This window comes from Camelus bactrianus, chromosome 14 (genome assembly GCF_048773025.1).
Source record: "Camelus bactrianus isolate YW-2024 breed Bactrian camel chromosome 14, ASM4877302v1, whole genome shotgun sequence".
NCBI lineage: Eukaryota > Metazoa > Chordata > Mammalia > Artiodactyla > Camelidae > Camelus > Camelus bactrianus.
Window position 1 is genome coordinate 65,746,334 of NC_133552.1, and position 24,458 is coordinate 65,770,791.

General features: G+C 39.1%; 1 long non-coding RNA gene across 1 annotated transcript in view; it reads right to left on the reverse strand.

The window, feature by feature from the left end:
- Nucleotides 1-7,106: 7,106 nt before the first annotated feature.
- LOC123617730 (uncharacterized) overlaps nucleotides 7,107-24,458 on the reverse strand; it is a 162,063-nt gene continuing 144,711 nt past the window's right edge. Inside the window, exon 3 of the long non-coding RNA XR_012511834.1 lies at nucleotides 7,107-7,184. This is a non-coding gene — a long non-coding RNA (uncharacterized LOC123617730). The remainder of the gene's footprint in view (nucleotides 7,185-24,458) is intronic.

Consider the following 24,458-nt stretch of genomic DNA (forward strand, 5'->3'; position numbering starts at 1 on the left):
CAGATTAAATGGCTTATTTCATAAGGAGAATAAACCTCGTGTCAAGCTTCATAGGCAATCAAATTTCAAAGGAACACACTCCCCTATAGCAGAGAAATACATTTTTGAAAGCTTAGTGAGATACTATCAGCAAGAACTAGAACTATTCAGCATAGAAATAGCTAAAACGTGCTTGTAAGAATTTTAAATATTTACTGTGGACGTTATAGGGACTTTGTCATGAGACAAAAATGACCCAGCATGGCAAATGTGGAAACAGGAATAGAATTACCTGCAAATGAAACAGACATGGAGGATAAATAAAAAAATTCAGCCGAAGCAGACAAGACAATAGGGGCCCTGTCCTGCTTCCAGCCAAGGAAATTAGCTGGACTAACAGGATTTGCTATACCTCCATGAGACGCCCTCGCCTGAAATTTCCCCATTTCCCACCTTCTTCCTTCCCCAGCACTGGAGTGTATTTAGTCGGTTAAGTAGTTGAAATGGAGTTATTTTTATTTAGCTTTCATTATTTTCAAAGCATTCTTTTTATAGTAAAGCTAGAAGGTATTCAGTGGACTAAATGGATATTTAAAACTGTATTTCCAAAACTATCATGTAATAAACTCCTTGCAGATTGATTTAACTACTCAATATTAAATTAACAGTTTTCTTAACATTTATTTAACCTGGAAACTGAGCAAAGGTACAATCAGAAATCAACTTACCCACCTACCCCTGCTGCTACCGCAACGCAACCCCTGCTACTGAATGAAACACAGAGTAGAACCCATTTAGCTGCTCACTGCCAAGAAACAGAGTCCTCCAGACACTTTCATTCCCAAGAATCATGTCATTTTGTTAACTACAATTCCCTGTACTCTACAAGAATCGAAGCATCAACATTTGTTTAACTTCTCTTCACGAGTTTGGCCAATCCGAAGAACAAGTAGTAAACCCCTTTCATTTCTTGGTTTACATATAAGCCCCTGCCCCTCCCGCCCTCCCCCCAACAAGACTGTGGCTCCCGAAGGACTAGAGTGAGAGGTGGTGTGCAGAGAACAGCCAGGGCACTGATGGTCTGACTGACTTGCCACGTGTCAACTTTGGGTTGATTCCTCTGGAAGTAATGGGACGTTTCATGCTGAATCTCCACGGCACACCTGGGGGCTCTACGAGACCCCCCTCTCCATGGCTGGTGGCCCCCCATGTGTCATTCTCCCAACTAGGCTGAATGCATAGACGCTGGCTGCTCTCCTGAGACTCCTCCCTGAGCCTTGACCATCTCCGTCCGTAGAGGTCCCCTTGTTCCCAGGACCTTTTGGACAAGAGCTTAACTGCGATTCACGAGAAAAGTGCAATTCCACCTGTTGTCAGCGGTACTGCAATGATTTCCAAGATGCAGCTCACTGTGGGCCAACCAGCCCCCCACACTTAATGCCTTCTGACGTAAATCCCACTCTTCTGTATCCCCTTAGGTCCAGGGACAAGCGCGGTGGAGTTCTCTGGTGACTGGGCAGGGAAGCGGGTAGAGACTCGTGCTGCATCTGCAATTTCTTCAAGGAGAGGCTGCAACTCTGCCTTTGTACCTTCCCTGTGGGTACAAGCTGAAGGCCAGGAAACTGCAGGTCAACTGTCAGTGTGATTGTCATTCTCTTGAAATTGATCTATCTTTTCTCACTGATTATTTTTAAAATATTCCTTTTACTTTGGGGTTCTGCAACTTTACTATAATGTGTCAAAACATGAATTTTTTCCTTTAACTATCCTGCTTAACATTGCCAGGTTCTCTTACTATACTGATGACATTCATCAGCTCTCAGATAAACTCTCCGTAACAGTTCTCCCCCTCCGCTTTAGGACTTCAGTGAGACGCAGGTGAACCCTTTGCGCCCTTGATTCTGTGTGTGCTGCGTTCTCCATCACATGTCCCATTTCCCTGTTTGCGCTGCATCCTAGAAGTGTCTTCAGCTCTGTCGGTGCACCAAGTCTCCCGGCAGTGCCCCACTGGCTGTTACACTCAGTTTCATCTGTTCTTCTCACTGCCAGAAGTTGCAGTTGGTTCTTTTTAAAATGTGCTTGTGTATTCTTCATGTTTTCTTTTTCCAGGATCGTATCTTCAAACTAGTCTTTTTTTTAACATATCAAATTTATGTATATATGTATGTACGTATGTACGTATATATGTATGTGTGTACGTATGTATTTTTGCTCTCTGTGTGATTGCAGTAATACCTGATTTGTTTAATGGCTTTGTTTTCAGCCGTGGCGTCTTGTTTTTGCAGGTCCTCACTCACAGTTCTTTCTTTCTTGTTTCTTTAGTGAAATTTGACTCTGAGCGCTCGTTTTCTCTGGAGGGATTCCTGGAGTTCAGGAATGAAGGCGGAATCCTCCAGAGGATTTGTGCTGCTTTTGCCCCACTAACTAACTTTAAAGTAAACTGGGTTTTTGTGTTATATTTTTATGTGTTTATCAAGCAAAGAGTGTAAGTGCAAGGTCCTGCTTTATATGCTTCTCCAGGACTGATGGGAGGTGTGTGTGTGAGTGTGTGTGTGTGTGTACACCTGCGTGTGCCCGTGTGCCCACCTTTCACGCAGTATCAAGTTTAAGAACAGGATGTTTATTTCCCATCACCTGGAGAAAGAGCCGATTTTAGCTTCCGTTCACAGCTGCACTGAGGACTCAGCCTGCTGACACCTCCCGCGCGTGGAAGGCACTTTTCCAAGAAGGCTGCTGCCTTTTCAGTCCCTGGATATTCTCTCCTATTTTGCGAATTCCAGGAAGCTGCACAAAACCATTTTAAACAATATTTTTGGCAACCTTCCTCATGGTCAAACCTGTTTTAGAATTCACTTCCCTCTCTAGGCCTCTTTCTCTTCTTAGTTTTCAAATAAAAATTCATTCTTGCTTGTGCACTGATCCGCTTATGAAATACATAGTTGCCATGACTTTCCGGCTCTTTTAAGCAGAGCGGTCAGTCAGAGGGCCTAGACTCCCATGTTGTCATAAACGGAAAATCATGATGAGAGAATTTAAATTCAGAGAAATTTAATGAAATCTTGTAAATGTACAAATGCTTCATAAAATTTAGACTTTGTTGCTTAATGCCCCTTTAAGTTTGTTATTAAAATAAAAAAAAAAAACAGATCATTTCTGTTCCCAAGTCTACTTAACTAAATTATGGACTTGCCTTTTAACACAGATCTGGACATAATTTATGTATTTACGTACTGTTTTAAAACTGTTCTGTAAGTGTCCTGAATAACTGATATACGCAGGTCTTAACAGAAACAGTGCTATAGCGAAGATAATCTGGTGTTTAATAATGAAGCACACTGCATAATCCTCATCAAGTAAGTACCAGTTTTCCATTTTATCAATTTAACAGGGTTTTTAATGGTGGGGTGCTTGAGTTTTTTAAATGGGTTTAAATATTCTAATTGCTATTACTGTGGGCATTGTGATCAAATTCTGAATGGACCCCACTATACAGAATCCATTCTTCACGGGTTCCAGTGTTTTTAGCTTTAAAATGCTACCTTTCTACACTCGCAGAACAGCAGTATTCTGACATCAAACTTAGCAAGTTCCCTAACATGGTCATTCAGGCCATTGATGGTTGACTGATGTTTACAGACTGAGTATATATACTCTGTAATCAATCTCAGTTTTTGGCTCTTCTAAAAGAATGAGAGAGAGCCCGGTCCTTTCAGTGATTCCATCGGAAAAACAGACGTGTGAACGGGCCACAAGCTGAGGCTCAAAGGAGTATATTTGGCAGGAAAACCTCAAATGAAGGCCTCCAGTCAGAGAGCTGACTTAGATAAAAGTCTGGACCCAGCAACTCTGTGTATCATGAACTGAGGGGAAGACAGAGGACCGAGGATCCAGGAGACCCATAAACGCGGGCTGGAGACATCGCTCTCCCACACTAGGATGGCTTCGTGTTCCTGAAGCTTTGGGGACTTCAGTTCTTGGAGAAAATCAGAGTAATTTCACCACCCACTGAAATAAGGGTGAGATCTGTGAATGTGTTCATCAACCTCTCCTTTGCTCTCCTTGGGAGAACTGGGGGCTGTTTGCACTAGATGCCCATCAGGCAGAACTGCAGTCGGGCCTTAGAGGAACAGGAAGAGAAGGCATGGGACACCCTCTCCCCCGGCCCCAGGTGAGTCTGAAGGAGCAGTCCTTTCTTAAAGCCCACCAGGAAGCACGCGGTCTCATACCCAGCCCTTGTGCCAGCCATCACACTTTTGTGACCTGCCAGCCTGCCCTAAGCACTGTACCTTGATGACAGGGGTGTAACTGGCTGAATGCTGTAAGTACGAATTGTACGTAGAAGTATCAAAATAGCTGTATAAGGCGGACCCTGCTGAATCTGTGGGTGCTGTAGCTCAGAGTTTCCATGCAAGGTAGCTGCTAAGCTGTATTTCCTAAAGCTCAGCAAAATGAATCAAAAGCTTCCTGCATAGGAAAGCATTTCTACACTCCATACTTAGGGGGAAAAAATCATGATTTGCAAATACAGTCAAATAAATGTGCATTTCCAAATGAGACCATTTTGACAAGGTTCTTTGTAAGAAAATTCGTATTCAGTGTTTGGTTTCGTTATACCGCCTCGCCTCGTTTTTTTCCATAGCATTTTTGATAAAATTGTGCCTGCGATGTATCTCTGTGTCACAATGGACTATGTAACTCTTTAAAATATAATAACATTTTTTGTACTAAACAGTCATACCTTATTCCGTAGTCAAATTGCAGCCTTTTTCTAATACGGAATGAAACAGGTGATGATAAGCTTTTTGTGGTTCAGTCTTATGTTTTTTCTTAATGACAGAATTTAAAATCTGTACAAATAAAATTGTTTAGTAAATAACTAATTACTGTCTCAATATATTTTATATTGTGTAAAACAGCTACAACTTGAGTCAGAACTACAGCTTAAGTTTTATAAGTAACTAGTGACCCGTGGTCTCCTTGGGACTGTGAAATCTCTTGTATTCCTTATGTTCAGAGTGTCCTAGAAGGGAAAGAAAAGAGGAATGTGGCATTTATTGGACCCTTTTTTGTGATACAGGCCTTTACCTTTCCTTATCTAATCTTCATATGAACAATACCTAACATCTATTAAGCAAATCGTCGCCATCTGCCATTAACCTCTTTACTTGAGTGGTCTCATTGACTCCTCACCTTCCCTCGTCGGGGCAGGTAGCACTATCGTTACTTTATAGATGACACGTGACCTGGGGAAGCTGAGCAGCATGACTGTAGCTTTTAGGCAGCAGAGATGGGATGACCTCGGTAGGTTGGTAGCTTGTTCTCCTGGGTACAGTGATGACCAGACAGTGTGTCAGAAGAGTTGACAAGACCTAATGCTTTATAGATTTCAAGTGGAAATTCCTGGATTTGAATCTGAATTACCTTAAAATCAATGTTTTTTGGAGAATGTTGGAGAACTCCTTTTGAGAACTGCGGAGGGCCATATTAAGCTCCTAACAACAGACACTGAAAACTTCCACCAAAATTTGGCACATGAGGACTACTTCTACCTGACAGCTGGTAACAACGTTTCTTCTGTTCCACTTGTTAGCAGAGATATGTTAATCCATAGATCCTTCCATGCCACACGGCATTGCTAGAAGTCACTCTGACACTCAGCTGGCAGACAGACTGATCTGGAAGGTCAAAGATGGCTCCTCTCACACACCCAGCATCTAAGTGGGAGAGCTGAACTCAGAGCAAGGGTAGAATTATAGATCAGAACACCTCCACATGTTCTCTCCAGGCGGCAGTGTTGGGTTTGTCAGAATTCTTATGTGACATCTCACGTCTTATACAGAGAGTGTTCCAGGAGAGATGGTAAGAAGATGCAAGACTTCTTATGACCTAATCTTGGAAGTCTCAGAATATAATTTTTTCTCAAGTTCTGTTGGACATGAAGTTGCCTTCAAGAGGAGGGAATTAGCCTCCATATTTCAGTGGATGGAACAGTGAATAATTTGAGGAAATTTTAATTTCCCAAGGGGAGAAAAATGTTATCAAACTGGCAGTAAAAAGAAAAATTGCACTTACGTTATGAGGAAATTATGACGAAGTAGCTGCTAAAGGACTAGCCTTCCTGCTACAAATAATTATTAGTAATAATAATAGTAATTAGTGTAGTAGTAATAAGGAGAAATTCAATGGATTGTAACCCATCAAATATTGCCTGGCTAGAATATTTACTTTAAATATATTAAGACAGTGTGGTAATTGCATAAAGATAGACATACCCATCAATGAAAGAGTACAGAGAGACCAACAATTTTGAAGTATACAAATATTGTTATTTGAATCAGAATTCAGTGGGAGAGAGGACAGGGAAAGAACAGTTTTTAATAAATGGTGAGAGAATAAGTGTATATCCATGTGGAAAATATGAACTCCAACCATGTCTCATACCACATAAAAATATTTTAAATTCAAGATAGATGAAAATATAAAAACTCTATTATAAAACCTCTGAAAGACAATGTAGAAGAAAAATTTTCAGACCCTTGGCCTAGGCAAATATTTTTTACACAGGACACAAAAGCACTAAGCTTAAAAAAATGAAAAATTACACTTCAGTGAGATGAAAACCCTGCTCTTCAAAACAGACTACTAAGAACATAAAAAAGCAAGGTACAGACTGGGAGAAATCTATTTGCAATGCATACATCTGACAAAGGACTTTTCTATCCACAACATATAAAGAGTACTTTAAACTCAATAATAAGACAAAAACCCAATTTAAAAAATGAAAAAAGTAATTCTTGAACAGATACATTGCAAAAGAAGAGAGATGAGTGGCCAAAATAAAAATACATTCAATAGCATTACGTATCAAGGAAATTTAAATTAATACTCACCTATTAGGATGACTCAAAGAGTTGTCTTACATTGCTGATGAGAGTCTAAGTTACACAGCCATTGGGAGACAGCCCCCCACGGGTCTCTCCTATGGCTACAAATTTTCTGAGTATGCCAGAACACAAGGCCTCACCACTGTCTTTACCTGAGCCATTTCTCAGAATTACATTCACAAAAAGCAACTTTGAGGAATGAGGAAAGGTTTTCATCCAAGGTAAAGTGTAAACTTACTGCTTACCTTAAGGTAGAGAGTTCCACAAATCTCTGTAATGTTCAGGCATCCATCTGGGCCCTCTGTGTCACCCCTGTGGGACCTGGGGATTAGAGAAACCAACAAAAACAAGATATTTATGCCACTTAACATACAGTGGATAATAAAGTCATTTTTCTCTGACCCCGGAGTCTCTTGTTTTTTGCCTGCATCCATAAAACATTGATAGACTAACTTATTAGCTTGTAAGTAGGGTCAAATCCCAGACTGACAACAACCACACAGAGAAGGTTTTGCATTTTCTTATCTAGTTAAACATGCACATACCACATGACCTAGAAAGTTCACTGCTAAGTATTTCTCCAAGAGAAATTAAACCTTGTGTCCACTAAAAGAAATGTACATGAATTTTCATGGAACTCTATTACATAGAGTCAAAAATAGGTCTGTTCATACGATGAATTACTATCCAACAATAAAAAAGAGCAAACAACCAAAGCAATAAGGATGAATCTCTACATCATTACACGGAATGAAAGAGGCCAGGCCAAGGAGCACAGGCTCTATGATTTTATGAAGTTCTAAAAGCGAATACTGGTTCACAGTGATGTCTGATCGTGGTGGGGGATCATGATTTATCTCAGAGGTTTTAAGTTTGAGATATATCTGGAGACCTCCAAGTGAAAAAGTTAAATCTCCAGTTAATTAAATATTAATTTGTGAAAAGATAACACTCAGAGGTAGAGACCATCGAGGACAGAAGCAAAAAAAAAAAAAAGATTAAATTGTGGTCTCTAAAGCCAAAGATGGAAATGTTCTATGAAGGCTGAAATGGTCCAAAAAGTTAAAGGTTAATGGGTCCTCTAGTAAACTGAGCACTGAAAAAGTGTCCATTGGTTAGAGGCACGCACATCAGTAAGCACCTGTGTAAGTGCGTAGCCAGGACGGAAACACAGTAAAGGCTGGGGAGTCCATGGAAGCTGATGAAATGGAAACGGAGAGAAGAAAACTCCTTTGTAAAACTCATTATAAGTAGTTGTTAAGCAACAGTCACATGGTAAATGGAGTGCTGAGTAGGATTTAGTGAGGCTTTCAGTTTTTATTTTATTCTAACTGAAGAGACTTCTGCATTATTGAAGCTAATAGGACTTATACAGGAAGGAAATCCAGGCTCGTAATTTACTCAACATCTCAGGAGATGTAGCGATACTATTTTTTTCTTTTTTTCTTCCTGTGGAAATATGCTAACATTCCCTGCTTGCATACATCAATAGAAAGCTAGGAGACTAGATGGAAACTGAATTTACATATGCAAATATTATTATCTGTTTTTGTCAGTTTTCCCAAGATTAGGGTATGCTATTAAATAACCCCCAAATCTCAGAGGCTTACAACGATCATTCCTTTCTCATTCATTTTCTATTTCTGCTCCAGGTTGTCTATGGTTTTGCTCCTCATGCCTTTCCACCCTAGAATCCAGATCAAAGGTGCAGCTTCTATTAGAAACATGTGGTTCTCAGGGTCAAAGGGAGACGTGTGAGAGCAAAACCATATCACAGCCTTGAAAGCTCTTACTCAGACATGGCAAATGCCATCTAGTTCGAAAGGGGACAATTCTCCAAGCAATCCAGACAGTTTTATGGGCAGACAGAGGGCAATATGCAAAGACCTGAAAGCACAAAGTGAATATCCTTTTCAGGGAAGAGAAGACTCCAGTGAGTAAGGTGCAAAGATGGAGGAATGAGGCAACAGAAACGAGCATATAAATGCCAGGTAGACATTAGGTAAATGTATCTAGCCAACCAAAAAAAAGAGTTTTTTTTATTTAAATTTTTTGGGGGGAGGTAATTAGATTGATTATTTATTTAGGTATGTATGTATTTATTTATTTATTAATGGGAGAACTGGGAATTGAACCAAAACCTTGGGCATGTTAGATATGCACTCTGCTACTGAGCTATACCCTCCCCTGCAACAGACTTCTAAGAATGGGTCTGGAAGGAGGAAAGGATTTGAAAGTCATCGGCGACACAGAGGAAGAGATAATTTAGGGATGGCCTGGGTGGCCTGTGGTTAATTATGACAAGCGTCACAGCATTTTAAGCTAGAAGATGATCTGTACCTTAGGAGGATTTTTCTGACAGCAGCATTAACAGGAAGCAAGCCAATCAAGTAAGAACTTATTCCTCAATTGACAAAGTGAGAAATGATATTAAGTCTTAACCAGAAAGCAGTCTTGAGAATGACAGTGGGTGTGAAAAGGAGTTAATAGCCTCAAGGGAGGTGACAGAGACTTTATAAATAGGACTTGGCAATGTAGGGGGTTGAACGGGGTGAAAGCTGAGTTTCTTGGTTGGTTGGTTTCATAGTATTACAACCAAGGTGGGGATACATGAGAAATAGCAATTTAAAGAAAAGGCATCGCATTTAGAATACCTTCTGTTTGAAAACCACATGGGGAAACCAGAAGGTGAAACCCCATAGAAGACGGACATAAGATGCTAGAGTCTTAGCTTGAAACAGTTGACCATCAGCAGTGTGTTTGTGATGCTTAAAGCTACCATAGTTTATGATCTGTCCAGGAACAGCATGTAGACAAATAGCATGACCCATTAAAGGACGCATTTCTGGAACACCAACACTTACAGTGTTACTGGAGGAAAAATAACCTGCCCAGCTCACCGTGATAGACAGTGTTAACCGTTTAACCAATATTCATTCAGCCCCTTTCAGATGAAAACCAAATTTTGAAAAGGAAGGCAATATGCCTTGTTGAAAATACTGATCATCCCAACTTTTTTTTCACCTCGGACTGCCAAAGCCTGTCATAATTTGGGCCAGTGATAGCTAAGGAGAATCTACTGTGTTTCCTTTCTTGATAAAAGGGAACAGAGGGGACTTGAACTAGTTTCTGTCTCTTCCTCTCTGTCTTGGATTTAGACAAGAGGTCCGTCCATAGCATATCAATCCTGCAGAGTTGTCACAAGGCAGCAAACATGAGAACAAAGGCCAAGACGATAAGGAGGATGGAGCAGAAAGATGGAAAGTACGCAGATCTCTTGACAACATCATCAAATAGCTTTACCAGCCCTAAGCTCCTTAACTCCAGATTTCAGGATAGGCAGAAAAACAATCTTGTTTGTTTTAGTCACTCCTTGTTTTTTGTTCTTGTTGTTGTTGTTTAGGATCTACCATTAAAGTCATTTTTCACAACAAAGATACTGAGGGGAAATATCATAAAGCGGGGGGAAATCAAGGGTAGGCTGTTAACAGAATCCAAAGAAGAGAAGCCAAAAATGGCAAGGGTCAAACTGGGAGTTCCCCATGATTACTCAATTAGAAAGTCACTCTTCCCAAGAAACTTTCAGGACATGGGAAGTGGAAGTCAGACTGCAGATTTCTAAAGCATGAAACGGGGGAGAGCATGGAGACCATGAGCATTACAATCTTTTTCTAAGAAGGCTGACTAAAAAAAATAAAAAGTGGTTTAATAGCGAAACTGGAAGAGTGTACAGGAGGAGTTTAGAGGAGGAGTCAACAGTAGGGCCGTGGGGCCACCAGTCTCTGTGAATGGACTTGTATTGGAAATACCCCTGCCATACATTTACGTATTTATGTATAATCCCTAGGAAGGCACAGCTGAGCAGGGTGATAGAAACCATATGGTCCACAGAGCTGAAAATACTCACTGATTACAGTTTCAAGGGAAGGTTCTGTTCTTGCTTTCAGGGTGAAAGCGTCATTGGAATAATCATAGGACCAGGTAAAAGATAAATGGGAGAGATGGTTAGCCCCTAGCAAAGACCCTTGGAGAATGGGGTAGGGGGTATGTTACAGAGCTCAATATTAAAAGTGTGGAGAAAGGATGATTTGTGAGGGGGCAGAAAGGAAGTTGAGAACTTCTTGCTTTCTTTGTGAAGAAAGGGTTGAGCTACCCTCTTAAAAGCGATTAGCGTGAGTAGCATGGCTCTCAGATTACCTGAGAATGTGGTCTGGACAGCACTGACAAATATGATTCTTTAATGAAAAAAACACACGTGTGACTTTCCCTTTATTTTACCTGTAATATTTTCTTTGTGTTCCCAAATACCAAAATCAAAAAAAGCATGCTTGGATTTTTCCCCAAAGTTCTTTATTTTTAGATAAAAGTTGTATTTTATTGTGTTGTACTTTGCTCCATGACTTCAAAACTCTTAAAATTGTAAAATTGAAGTAGACTCCACTGTCATTAGTCAAGAATTCAAATAAATAAATAAATAAGTAAATAAATAAATAAAAGGGATCACTATCAGACTATGAGGATTTCCATAATAGATAAAAGACAAAGTAAAATTTGAATAAGGACATAATACAAATGCTTCTTACTGTTCTTTATGTATTAGCATTTCAAACAATACAAAAATAAACCATTATATAGAAGTTTTGTGTGTTTAAGTAACAGATTTAATAAATATTTTATTTAGATGAATCCACTGCAGTAAGTTGTATGATGGAGTCAATGTATTGGCTCCCTTGTCCTACAGGAAAATCAAACCATCTTAGCCTGATGACACCAAACTTGACCACGTGACTTGCTTTGGGTAAGGAAACATGAGCAGAAATGATGTCTATAGTTCCTCTGTTTCTCCTGTATTTTGCCATAAGAACGCCACGCCACTGTCCCAAGTAGGGGAACTACTTAGCCTGGATCTAAGAGTAAAGAAGACAGTGAGACCAAAGTCTTAGTGGATCAGTAGCCAACATATCCCATGAATGGAAAATAAGACTCTATTGTTATAGGCCACTGAGATAGGAAGATAATTTGTGTAAACCGATGCACACATATCCTAGTATTCCCCATACCACTTAGCCTTTCCCTTTAATTTTAACAGTAAGGGCGCACAAAAACATATACCAAGTAATGCAGTGGCACTCTTCCCAAGCTGATATAAAAGAACAGAGCTATCACAGAATTCTAAGCTACTGAAGGACACCTGACCATTTGACATAAGTGAGAAATGAATTTTATTACGTTAATTCACTGAAAACATGGCGTTTGATTTGTTAAAGGAGTTAGTGTCTCCTCAATACTAACTCCCAAATCTGTACCCTATCAGGTTTGGTAGGATATGATGGCTAAAATAGTTCATTTCTGGTCCTTTGATCTTCCATATATGTACGGTATTTATTCTTTCAGACTCAGGTTGATGAGAATGTATTAGACTTCAGACCCTCTTAGGTTAGAACCATGTATTAAATAACCTCATGATACAAAATTGTTGAAAACTAATTTATAATGATGAATATATCAAATGAGAAAGCTATAAAAATTAAGCAATCTCCTGACAACTTTAGCCCTGTAATAAAAAATAGAAAACATAAAAATTAACTGTTACAGGGAATCATTTGTAAGCAGCTGTGCAGGTAAAGAAGGCAATCTACAAAAGTATCCAAAGCTGCCTGATAAAGTGACCCAGAGTAAAAGTGAGATTCTCAAAGCATTTCAAATATCAGTTAAAATATATTGATTTCATAGGTGCAATTTACAATTTAGAAGCATTTTCACTGCAGATCTCTAGTAACCAGTCTAGATAAGTAGCAGCTATATTTTACATCATTTAAAAAATGTGAACTTAACTTCAAAATCCCAAGAGGAATTAAGTGAGTAGAAAACTATTCACATATGATCTTGAGTTAAAAGACACTGATCACTGCATTTCTTAGAACTTCAAGGTTTCTTTAATGATATTTCCTAAGTATTTAAATCACGATATTCAAAATTAGGGTTGAGTTATATGAAACAGCAGGAATGTAGATGTGATGTAATGACTGTGAGAAAATGTCACAAAATATTCAAATGAACTGAGACGCTATACTAGTGTATGTCTTTAAATATAAAAGCTAGATGTCAAGTACTCTCAATCTGAAAACCATTTACTGAATTTTGTATCAGCCATTTGGAAAATAGGACCTATCACATACATAATCTAGTGAGGTTCTATATTCATTCATGCAATCTTCCCAAACGATCAAATCCCTAAGAACAGCATACTCCAGAAAACCTGGAGAAGTCTCTCTTTTTAAAAAAATCATTTTTAAATTGAAGTATAGTTAACGTTGTGTAAGCTTCAGTTGTACAGAAAAGTGATTCAGTTGTGCATGTGTGTGTGTGGGTGTGTAACTATTCTTTTTCAGATTCTTTTCCATTATCAGTTATTACGGATATTGAATATAGTTCCCTGTGCTCTACAGTAGGTCCTTGTTGTTTACCTATTTTACACATAGTAGTGCGTATCTGTTAATCCCAAACTCCTAAATTATCCCCCTACTTTCTCTTTTGGTAACCATAAGTTTGTCTTCTATGTCTGTGAGTCTGTTTCTGTTTTGTTAATAAATCCACGGAGAAGTTGAGTACTTAATAAATTATGAAAACGATTTCTCCTTCTTCACAGGAGAATTCAGTTATATTAAGTGTACTTACTTGGCATCAGATCTCTGTCACATTCAGAATGAAAATCTTGGAGTCATCTTTGACTTTTTTTTATGCTCCTCCATCCTCTCATAAAATTGCTAAAAACTGTTCATTCTTGAACTTTCTTACATCCACCCGCATGCCAGCACACTAAACTCGCACCCAAGGCACCAACATCTGCAACAACCAGCTAACTGGTGCCTTCCCACCCACCCTCATGTGTACCAAGTCACTGGCAATGAAACACTACTTTGCTTCTGCTGAAGAAATTCTTAGGATCTTTCAGGGGTTCACCACTGCCTACAGAGCTCATATTTCTTGATCTTATTTTAGAGACACTGCAATGCATTATTTAACCACTTTCTGACCTTAACTTTCATTCACACTTCTGTGGCAGCTCCATTTCAACAAACTCAGGTTACTGGAAATACACTAAATATTTGTGAATTTTTAGACTTCATCTACGATATCTTTCCCCATATTACTCCCATTGAAAATTACTGATCTACTAAGATACAGTGCAAAAACCTAACTCTATAATGAAGTCTGCTGGAAAATTTCAGCACAAAGCAATACATCACCATCCATACGAAATTATTACATACTGCTGTGTTTCAGGAATTTGGATTTCCTAACTTCCAACATAAAAATTCTACTTGGAGCTTGTTGTCAATTAATTCCTGTCACCCTCAGTCACTTCCCAAAACACAACTGTAAAATATAGCACATCTCAACCCAAAATAAAAGTTGTTAAAGCAACAGTCAGAAAATCATGTTATTAACAAGTTTTAGCCAATTTTGATCACAAGCCTTTTGACTGGGGGGCTCAGATCGTACTGATACTCAGTAAAAATAAATATTAATTACATTTTGAAAGGTTCTTTAAAACAAGATTATACAAAAAGTATAAAGACATTAAGTAAGAGTGAATTATCCCACTAGGACATGAAAGCTGTAAGTATATTATTATAATACTAATTTAAGAATGTCTCATAAAGCCCTGAGTGCAGTGCCTGCTGCACAGGCTCTGTAAATACAAATTCCCATGATTACTTAAGCCCCATCTATATACACTCATGGTGAACACTTCATGATGGAGTTGTGAGCACAGCCTTCAGGGAAGGATTCTCACCAAGAACTCTGAAAAGACACTTTGACAGGTGTGAGAAAGAAAAGTCCTATTCAGGTATATTCCAAATTCAGTGTCCAAGTTCTGCTAACACTTTACTTTTTGAATCCCCTAGTCTTGCCATCCATTAGTCTACACAAACGCACACACACACACACACACACACACAGTGTCAGCAATCTTACGTGGAAAATTCTTATTTTATACTTTTATATTAGGCCAAATCCCTGTTGCAGCAGGTGTTTGCCAAAATTGTTTTTATGGAAGTTTGCTCCTGATGAGAGATTGTAAGGTTTCCGCACTCAATGACCCATGGCCTTCATGGCTCTCCCATACCATTTTCACTTGCATTCCCATGCAGTCCCCACTACTCCTTTAGAGATCTGCCCTTTTCCGTGATGGAAGAGGGAATTCCAATGTCTTTAACTTGCACAATAGAGTAACATCTGGATTAGAACTTAAGCAACAGTGGGTCCCATTGTATAGAAACATAAAGCTCCAAACGCTACAGCCCCTACTCATAAACCTGTTTGTTCTCTTTCGTGGTGATCTTTCCACTACAGACTAGCTCCCATTCACTATTTTTTATTTGTGACTTCTGGAGTCTATTCCACTATGAAGGAAATGTTCTGCCTTTTCAAACTTTATGAAAAGATCCCTATCACTCCACATTGCCTGAAATTTTGTTCTTCCTTAAGAACATTTCTCTTCCTATGGATTCTCCTCATTTTTGAGCCAGAAGAAAATATTACATGGTCCTGCCTTTCCATTTTTACTTCCAAACCCAATTACCTGTGCATTTTCACACACAATTCTTTTCCTTTAAGTTCTATCTCCCCTTTCCTCATTGGAAAATTTATTGAATGTCATGTAATCCTCTGCTTAGGAATGGTTATAATTTGTCTCCTCACTTTATCCCATATTAATGTTTAGATCATAAGATCTCCAACTTTACTGAACATTAGGATGGCATGGAAAAATTTCTAAAAGCACTAATGCTTGGATTCCACCCAAAATAGATTATCATTTAATTGGTCTTGTGGGACCTGAGCATCAGTAAGTATTTTTAACTCTCCAGATAATTCTAATGTGCAGAGTTAAAAACCACTGGCTTTGACTAATTTCACTGCTGTCAAAAGACTGTCTGATAACCAGAGATCAAAACCACATTGCCAGGTCAGGATTTGTGGATCTATGTCAGCTTGGACTTAACAATGAAAGTAGCGGTCATTTGCAGTGGACTTCAATGAACTGAAGAGTGACTTGGAAGTGAGAAAGTTGAGACAATGAGAAGAGACTCCTTTCAGAAGCGTGGTCCTTGAGAGAGAGGAGGAGGGAGAGGAGGAGGAGAAATGAGGTAGGAGGAGGAGAAGAAGGAAAAGAAGGAGGACGAGGAAAAGAATGAGGAGATGAAGGAGAAGGAGGAGACAAAGAAGAAGAGGAGGAGGGAGAGGAGGGAGAGGAGAAAGAAGAAGGAAGGAAAGGGGGGTAGAAAGGAAAGGAGCAGGAGGAGGAAAAAAGAAGGAAAGAGTGATAACTTAGAGATAACATTACATTGTAGAAATTTACATTTACAAAATGGTTGCTAACGAGGGAAAAGACCCAGTAGAGTGTGAGATGTTGGTGATCTAGGAGGGAAGGGCAAAGCCTGCTGAAGCAAGATTCTTCAAACAGTGAGAGAGACTGAGATTGACGTTGGACAGTGAAGAGGGGGTGAAACAGAAGGAAAGGGGAGGATGTAAATCGGTGTGTTTCTAGGCATGTCCGTAGGTGGCAGCAACACAGTTGAGAGGGTTCCTATGTAACAGTGCTTACTACTATCTCGGTGAGATGCATTCTGAATCCCAGAAAGAAAAGCTTTGAAATTGACCTAAAAAACTAGGGAAGATATAAACACATGGGAAAAATCACAGCAAATACTGACCAAGGATAGGAAAATATTTTCTGCACAGCACTGTGCACTCAAGAAGGGTTTAGATGGCAAGAATTAGGACTAGAACCAATTTCCAGAACTGCAGCACTATGTTCAGCAATGTGGGCGTGGACACCAAAAGAAGAGATCAGAGGACTGTTCTTGATGTGTAGGTCTCAAGGGCAGGGAGAAGTGACGGAAATAAAAAGGTGATGGGAATCAATGATGCTGATGAGAGAAGTGATGGGTATTCATGATATCCAGGCTGAGAAAAGGAAAGGCTGCCTGGAAGAACTGATAGCTGATAAGAATGAAAGGACAAAAAAAAAAAAAAAAAAAAAAAAAAGTGGAAGACTTGATACAAAAGAACTTATCTGCTTTAAAAACTAAAAGTATAGCTTGTGTTTGGAGGGTAAGCGATTAAAGATTCTAGAAATGAACTGAAATCAAGATAATGAAATTCTGGTCCTGACACGGTTGCCAGCTAAGTGTAACCCTGAGTAGGTCCTGACACTGCACTGCAGAATTTGGATGTGTGCCAGTAAAGAATGAGACCTGCCGATCGCTGAAGAAATCCCAGTTGCAATACCGTGTGATTCTAAGAATCAATAAGTCATCTTTAAAAAAAAGAAAAAGAAAATATTCAGTTAAAAATGCTACTTTCAAAAGAAATTCTGACTGCAAACTCTTCTACATAATGACTAGAAATGGCCACGGCAGCATCCGGCAAACACACTGCCATGTGTCTTACTTGGTGTGTGTTCAGTATATTCCAGTGCTGACCAAGCCCTTCTCCTCAAATAGATTCTTCCTTTAGTTTCCATCAGGTATTCTCTCCTGGTCGCTCTCCTATTTCCCTGACCTTTTATTCTCCGGTTCCTTGGCCGATTCCCTGTCTGTAATTCATTCCTTAAGAACCTAGCGTTATCCAAATGTCTTCTATTTGCTTACTTCTCCTTCAAAACACCTCCCTCCATGATCTCTTTTATTCTCATTGTTTTAACCACTGCATATAAACTAGCGACTCACAAGCAGATATTTGACACCTAGACTTTTCTACAGAGTTCCAGACAAAGGTATTCAGCTGCCTGTTAGACCCCCCGACATAAATCCCTCACACACTTCAAACTTAACATATTTAAAATGAAATTCATTCCTCCGCCAAGCCTTTCCTTCAACTAGAATCTCCTGTTTCTATTAATGCACTACCCCTACTCACACCAGCAGACTAAGAAAACCAGGTCACGCTCTCCTACTTCTCATTTCCTCTTTCCTACTATATTTAATTCTCTCCCAAGCCCTACAGAATCTGTGTATTAAAGAGCACCTGCATCTGTTGGGACTTCTATCTCCTTGGTTTGGATTTCATCATCTGGAGTTTGGAAATAGCTTCTACCCTGCCTCGCTGATGTTCTTTCTATTCCCAGATGATGTTCCACACTGTTGCCAAAATGAATTCTTAGGTGAAAACAATAATGCAGGTTCCCTTGAAAATTCTCCCAGTGGTGCTTCACTCGTGACAAAATATGTCTCCAGCTTTCCCTTGGGTAACACAGGACCCTTCCAGATCTAATGCCTACCAACCATTGCCTCTTCTAATCCCATCACACCCTTGGGTCAGGCCGCAGAGTGACTTGCAGTTCTCCGGAAATTCCACACTGTTTTATTTTTCTTGTTGGCTTGCTCTTCACTCTACTTTGAAGCCTTTCTCCCATTGTCTGCAGAGATGTTCCCCATTCATCCTTCAAGACTTAGTGAGGATATTAACGTCCTACAAGAACTACATTCTACAAATCTGTTCATGTCCATCTTTTCCAGCACAACAGGCTCTCAAGAAATATTTGATTGTGATGGCATGTGAGGAGGCAAAGAAATATACATAACGTTAACTCTGTAGCCTTGGACATGCACGTGGCTAGAGGTTCAAAGGAGGGCAACTTGGGCATAGCTGCTGTTAGTTATGTTGCCAATAACTGTCATCAAAAGGATATGTGTTTACTGGGTGAGCTCTGAATCACAGCAGATTTTCTGATATGATGAAACAAAAAAGTGGAGTGTCTGGCACTGCCAGATCTGGTTTATAACCAGGATGTGTTTATTGTTGCCTCTCAGCATGCATCTCCCAGCGTTGTAGCAGAAGTAGGTGAATTTTGCTCAAAGAACCAATTCTCCTCAACTTGAGATTTTTTTGTGTTTTAGTCCTCCAATCGTAAGATCCTAGGTAAGCCAGTTAGCATACTGTTTTCTCTTGGTCACACTGTTTGGTTCAGGGGTGTGCAAGTGACCTGACCTGTCCAATCAGAAATTTCCTAAGCCAAAAATATTGGGGAAATATATTCACTCTCTCATCGGATGCCAGTGAAGAAGCACACACCCTTAGGAGGTGCTGGCAGCCATTTTAGAGGCAGGAGGAGAACCAACACCACGGGGAGGAGAGCAGGAAGCTGGATGGAAACTATCTGCAATAAAATGGATACACCTGCTTTGCTATTAGACTGATGGATGACATTGCAAAAAGAAGTCTGTCTTGCTCCTTCTGACTGTACTCCTCAGAGTAATTCAGGGTCCAGGGACACTGGATTGACTTGTGCTGTCAGCACAAAACTAATGGATGGCTTTAGTGTGAACGTTTTTTGAGGGAGTATCACCACTGTTTGGTGGGGAAGAATATTTGACAAATTATTTCTTCCAGCTAAGCATGCACTGACTGAAGAGGAAATTTGCACAAGAAAACTACACAATATGACATTTCCCCTGAATCCTCTGTTTCTCATTATTTATGTGTTCTCCTGATGGGAACAAGGCAATATGAAAATAATCAGAGTAACAGAGGTTATTGTGAATGCAGAAAAAGGCACCTATCTTAGTAAGATAACCAGATCATGTCAACAAAACCTAATTCTATGGGTAAGGTCACTTTCTCTTTGCCAAGCACTGTAGTTTCAAAAATCAGAACAAAACTGACTTATTGTTTAATAAGGTAACAGTTTTATGTGGATATTTCAGAAAAAAATAGTGAATAATAAATTACTTTTCCTTAATTTAAGATATGGTAAAAACAAGAAACCAGAAGGCAAAGAAGTCAAGCACCCAGGACACATCTATATTTTCTATGATGAATTGAATAAATCCTTCCTGGCAAGGTGATTTAATTACTAATTGTAATATCTCCTTGATAATAGAAGTTGCATGTGTCTTTCATAAATGTCATATGTCCTTTTTTGTGTAAGTCCCAGGATGACTTAAAGTAGAACTATTTAACTGATCATTCTGCTCAGATGATAATGATGATTATCAAATTTTCAAAGCAAATAAGAGAAACTGTCTGGGCTTAATTCTCGTCCCGCCATTCACAGCATCGCCCATTCTCTTTGGTTTAATTTGGTTTATTTTGTGATGTGTTTTAGACAATTACATTTCCTTTACTCTTCATTTTATTAGCTGCTTTCACTCAGGTAAATTTCTCTGTGAAGTGTTTGTGCTCGCAATTTGCATGAGTTTCTTCTCCTGAGTCACCTCCTTTTTCACATTTAACATCGTTCCATGCAAATGTCATTCACAGTTTTTTTTTTTTCTAATCTGTGTATCTAATGAAAATGTTACCCTTCAGCTTATTCAGGAACATTGGTGGGGAACATCCCGGTTTTAATGCCAGGTTGGAGCAGAGACCCTCTGAGGTCCCTTCTAAACCTGTAATTTTAGAAACTAGATTGAACGAATTAAGGGACCTAGCTCTTTAGTGGTTCCGGTCTCACATTTGAATCATATGACAAATGTGATAATTGTTACTGCCTCATTCTTTTAAACCAGCCACTGGAACATTCATACTCTATAAATAAGGCTCAATTTATCTGACAAGGAAATAGATATAAGAATCTGGTATTTAAAAAGTAGTTCATGAGTTGAAAATAAAATACTTATAATAGAATACAAGAGAAAAATACCCCAATTTTACCAAAATAACAATATTAAGAAAAATTACAATTTTGTATAATTTTATGTGATTTAAACTCACTAGCTTACAATATAGGAGACTAGAGCTTAACATCCACGTCATTTTTATAAAAGTAGATAGTTATCTAAATTACTTCCAAGTTTTATCCCATTTTTCTAAAAGTAATAGTTTTCTGCATTTCTTGTGGTCCAGGGCCATCAGTGAGTGGAGCTCTGGGTCAGCCATCCAGGGGACAAAAAGATGCCAGGAAATAGCTCTGTGTTAATTCAGACATCCTGGCAAAACGTAAAGGGACCCTTTTGGCTTAGTCTTTGAAGATACCAACAGTAAATGAACGAAACGTCATTTCACCATCACATAAATACCAAGTATCTACTCTGTATAAGAACCACAACACACTCTACTCCCTTTAAATCAGTGAGAAAAACTGTCATTAATAAAAGCCTTATGACACATGCAAATAAGTGGGGAGATCTGAACGAGGTGCTGGATAAACACAGAAAAGCCAAAAACCAATTATGTATCAACTCACAATTAATGACGAGTGTGTGGCCTTTGTGATCATTAATGACTGTGCCTCCATTAGAGAAGAGAAAAGTCCTCAACCAGGAGGAGCCGGGTTTGTGAGCCCATCTCAGCCCTGTGTCCTTCCTCCTGTGAGAAGAGCTCTCTCTCGCCAGCCTCTACTGGGAGGTGCTGGTCCAGGCTGTTCCTCCATCCTCTTCTACTCGGAAAACAGTCTCCCAATCAACAAAGCAACTTTCTTTTCAACTACTGCATACCTTCTACGGTGACAAACCTCATGGTTAAATAATGCTACTAATAGTAATACATTTGAGACAGTTTTCAGGAGGCCTTCGTGGTGACCATTTTATATGAATGACAGGGAGTTTCCAGCACCCCACTCGCCCACAGTCGAAGCACATGTCAACAGTCTGCCCACGGCTTCATGATGGCTGTGTGTACCTCCCCAACTACCCTCTTTGGACTTCATCCAGTGCGCTTGTGCAGTGGGCTTGCCCTGAGCGTCTGTCACCACGTTAGAAGAACACACTCCTATCCCTTCAGTCTGTGCTCAGGGTGAGATGCCAGGAGCCCAGCTCAGCCACCTTTCAGCCTGAAGCAGATCCACCCTCCCAGCGGAACCCAGTCAGGAGCATCCAGAACTCAGCCAAATGCAGGATGGACAGCTTGAGAAGAAATGTCTGTTGTGTTAAGTCGTGACATTTTTGGATAGATGATCATGCAGCATGATTGTGGCAATACTTGATAAAGAAAGACTTAAGCTAAGTTCTGGGTTACAGTTCTTAAACTGAGTCTTTATGCCCCTGTAACTCATTAATAATTAACAACAAACAAACACACACACAGACAAAAAAGCTGACATATTTAGCTCTTTCCAATCATCCGTCTGGTTTAAGAGATCATTTTCATTCTGTCTGCCGCTGTCTAGTTTTGCCTCATTGCCTTAAACAACATTATCAGTATTTTTAAAGGTCACCTCCTTTCTTTCACACTCTTTTTTCTGCCAGTCATATGACATATTACTATGAATCCAATCATCCTTAAACTGGAATTATGTGATAAAAACCTAGTTCTAAGGGTCGGGGGGTGGATAAGACATTCAATTATATTACTTTCAAGTCACTATCATAGAGAGGCATCAAAAAAATATAGGAAAGGAATTTAAAACCCAGCCCTGGACTGCCTAACTTCAAATTCATTCTTTCTTGAGAAAAATAAACACATTACTTGTTTAAGTCACAGTCTATTGGCATACATGTTACTTGTGGCCAAAAATATTCTTGACTGACATGACTGTCTACCATGCTGGACGGTCGCTCCAACCCACAGAACCCTCACACTGTTTTCAGAATAGTCTTGTATCTGGAATACGTTAATCCAAGCACATCCTGACTGTAATCCCCAGTGTCTCTTGCTTTCAAGAAACTAATCCCAATGTGCGTCTTCAATCCTTCACCCTGGAGTTAACTGTGACTGGCTTATCACTGTGCTTTCCTTTTGGGAGAGCTTAATGTCAACCTCCATGATCTGAACCACAGCAAAACCACTCCATCGGGGAGAGTGGTGTATTGCCACTTTATTTTATTCCATAAAATTTCCCAAGGCCATTTTGCATTTCAACAAAGTCTGTCTTTCTCTCACACACACAACTGAAAGTTTTTTTTTTTAAGTGTTCACAATATATTCCAAATAAACGTTTCCAAACTGTTCATTTGTCTCTATATCCCTCAATTTAGCCTAATGAAATTAGCAAAAGCTACCTTTTCATCTTATAAATGAAAATAAGATATAAAAAGTATTAATATTCTTCTAACAAATATGAAATGAATATGCCAAAGACCTAGGTTTTCTAGGTAGTTACAGCAAGCCCCTGACATACTACCTCGTTTTATTTTGATAACGTTACCATAGGAGATAGAAATGCAACGAATAATTTTGTGACTATTCTCTAAGGGTATTTAAATACTCCATAACTTTAGAGGATATCCTACTTGATCAAAAAGGATATTTAACCCTAAATATCCTATTGGACTAGCTTTATGTAGGACAGCAATAAAAAACACAATTCCTGTCAGTTCTTCTTAATACATTTTATAAAATGCTGGATTAGGAGTTCAAACAGCAGATCCTTCTCCACCACTAAAGCACATTTTTAATGTTGACTAAATTACTTAAACTAAAAAAAATCAGCTTTTCTTAAAATTAAGCAATCAAAGATGGATGGGCATTCAGTAGAATTACAAGGAGTTACTTTGATAATCATGGTGTTTATCCCACCTAGAAGTTCAAAGGTGGATCCCAGGAATCTTTTACAGAATTCTCCAGGTGATTCCAGAATACAGCTCTGTTGGCAAATCTGTTGGACTGAATCACATCTGAGGTCTTGCTCATATACCTTATTTGATCAATCCGTACTTACCTCTTAAAAAGGAAGGTAGTTTGAGATACCTCTTCATTTCTCTACCCTTCAATAGTACAAAATTTTAGTATCCCTTTTTGGGAGACTCAAAAGAGAAGGCAAAATTCAATATATATAATTCAGTGGCTACATCATTGTACATCAGAGAAAGATGAGTGATTTAGAGAATCAATCTACGCCTGGGAAAAACATTTCAGGATTGATATCTGGAAAAATTCAGAGTGGTATAAGATTTTAAGATTCTCCACTAAATTGTAGGAAATCCTTTTCAAGTACTTTACTTTGGCAAATCATGGTATTTATTCTTTATACAAAAGGAGAATGATGTCTACAGACTTTATCCAATAAATGAGAAAAAAGTTGAAAATTAGACTTTTTGGGGGGATCGCTTTTTCCTACAGCATTGAGTCTTTGACACTGACACCATTCTCTATGAACGCATTCCAAATCTAATATCCAGGGGGAAAAATGCGCATCTATCATATTCTTTTCTGCTAATTTTTGTTTGTTTTCCTTTGAGTATTTTCTTTTGTTAAAAGAACAGTAACAACGGCTCTCTAATGAGAGTATAAATTCAGTAACTGGTTAATTTTATTGTTCAGTGAAAAACAAAGGAGTCCCAGATTGTTATTTTCCTAGGAAGGCAAAAAGAACGTTTAGTACCATGTTTAGTTGGGCTCCGAGAAGAGACTTGCTACAAGTTAGCTAATAAAAAATATTATGTCTGGATGAAAACTTAGGGAATTTCTTATAGGATGAGTCTGGCAGTATCACAGTTTAAGAATGTTAAAGGCAGACTTTCAGTTTTATATTCAGTTGTAGGAAGAGAAAAATGATAAAGGGCCAGCAGGGACCCAACGCCTACCAAGATTCCAGGACCCCCCACACCAAGAGCGTGTTCATATTTAATGTATTACATCAAGGGCTCCTGGAGTAAATATTTTCCATTCCCCCCATAACCATATTCCCCATATGTAGACAAATTA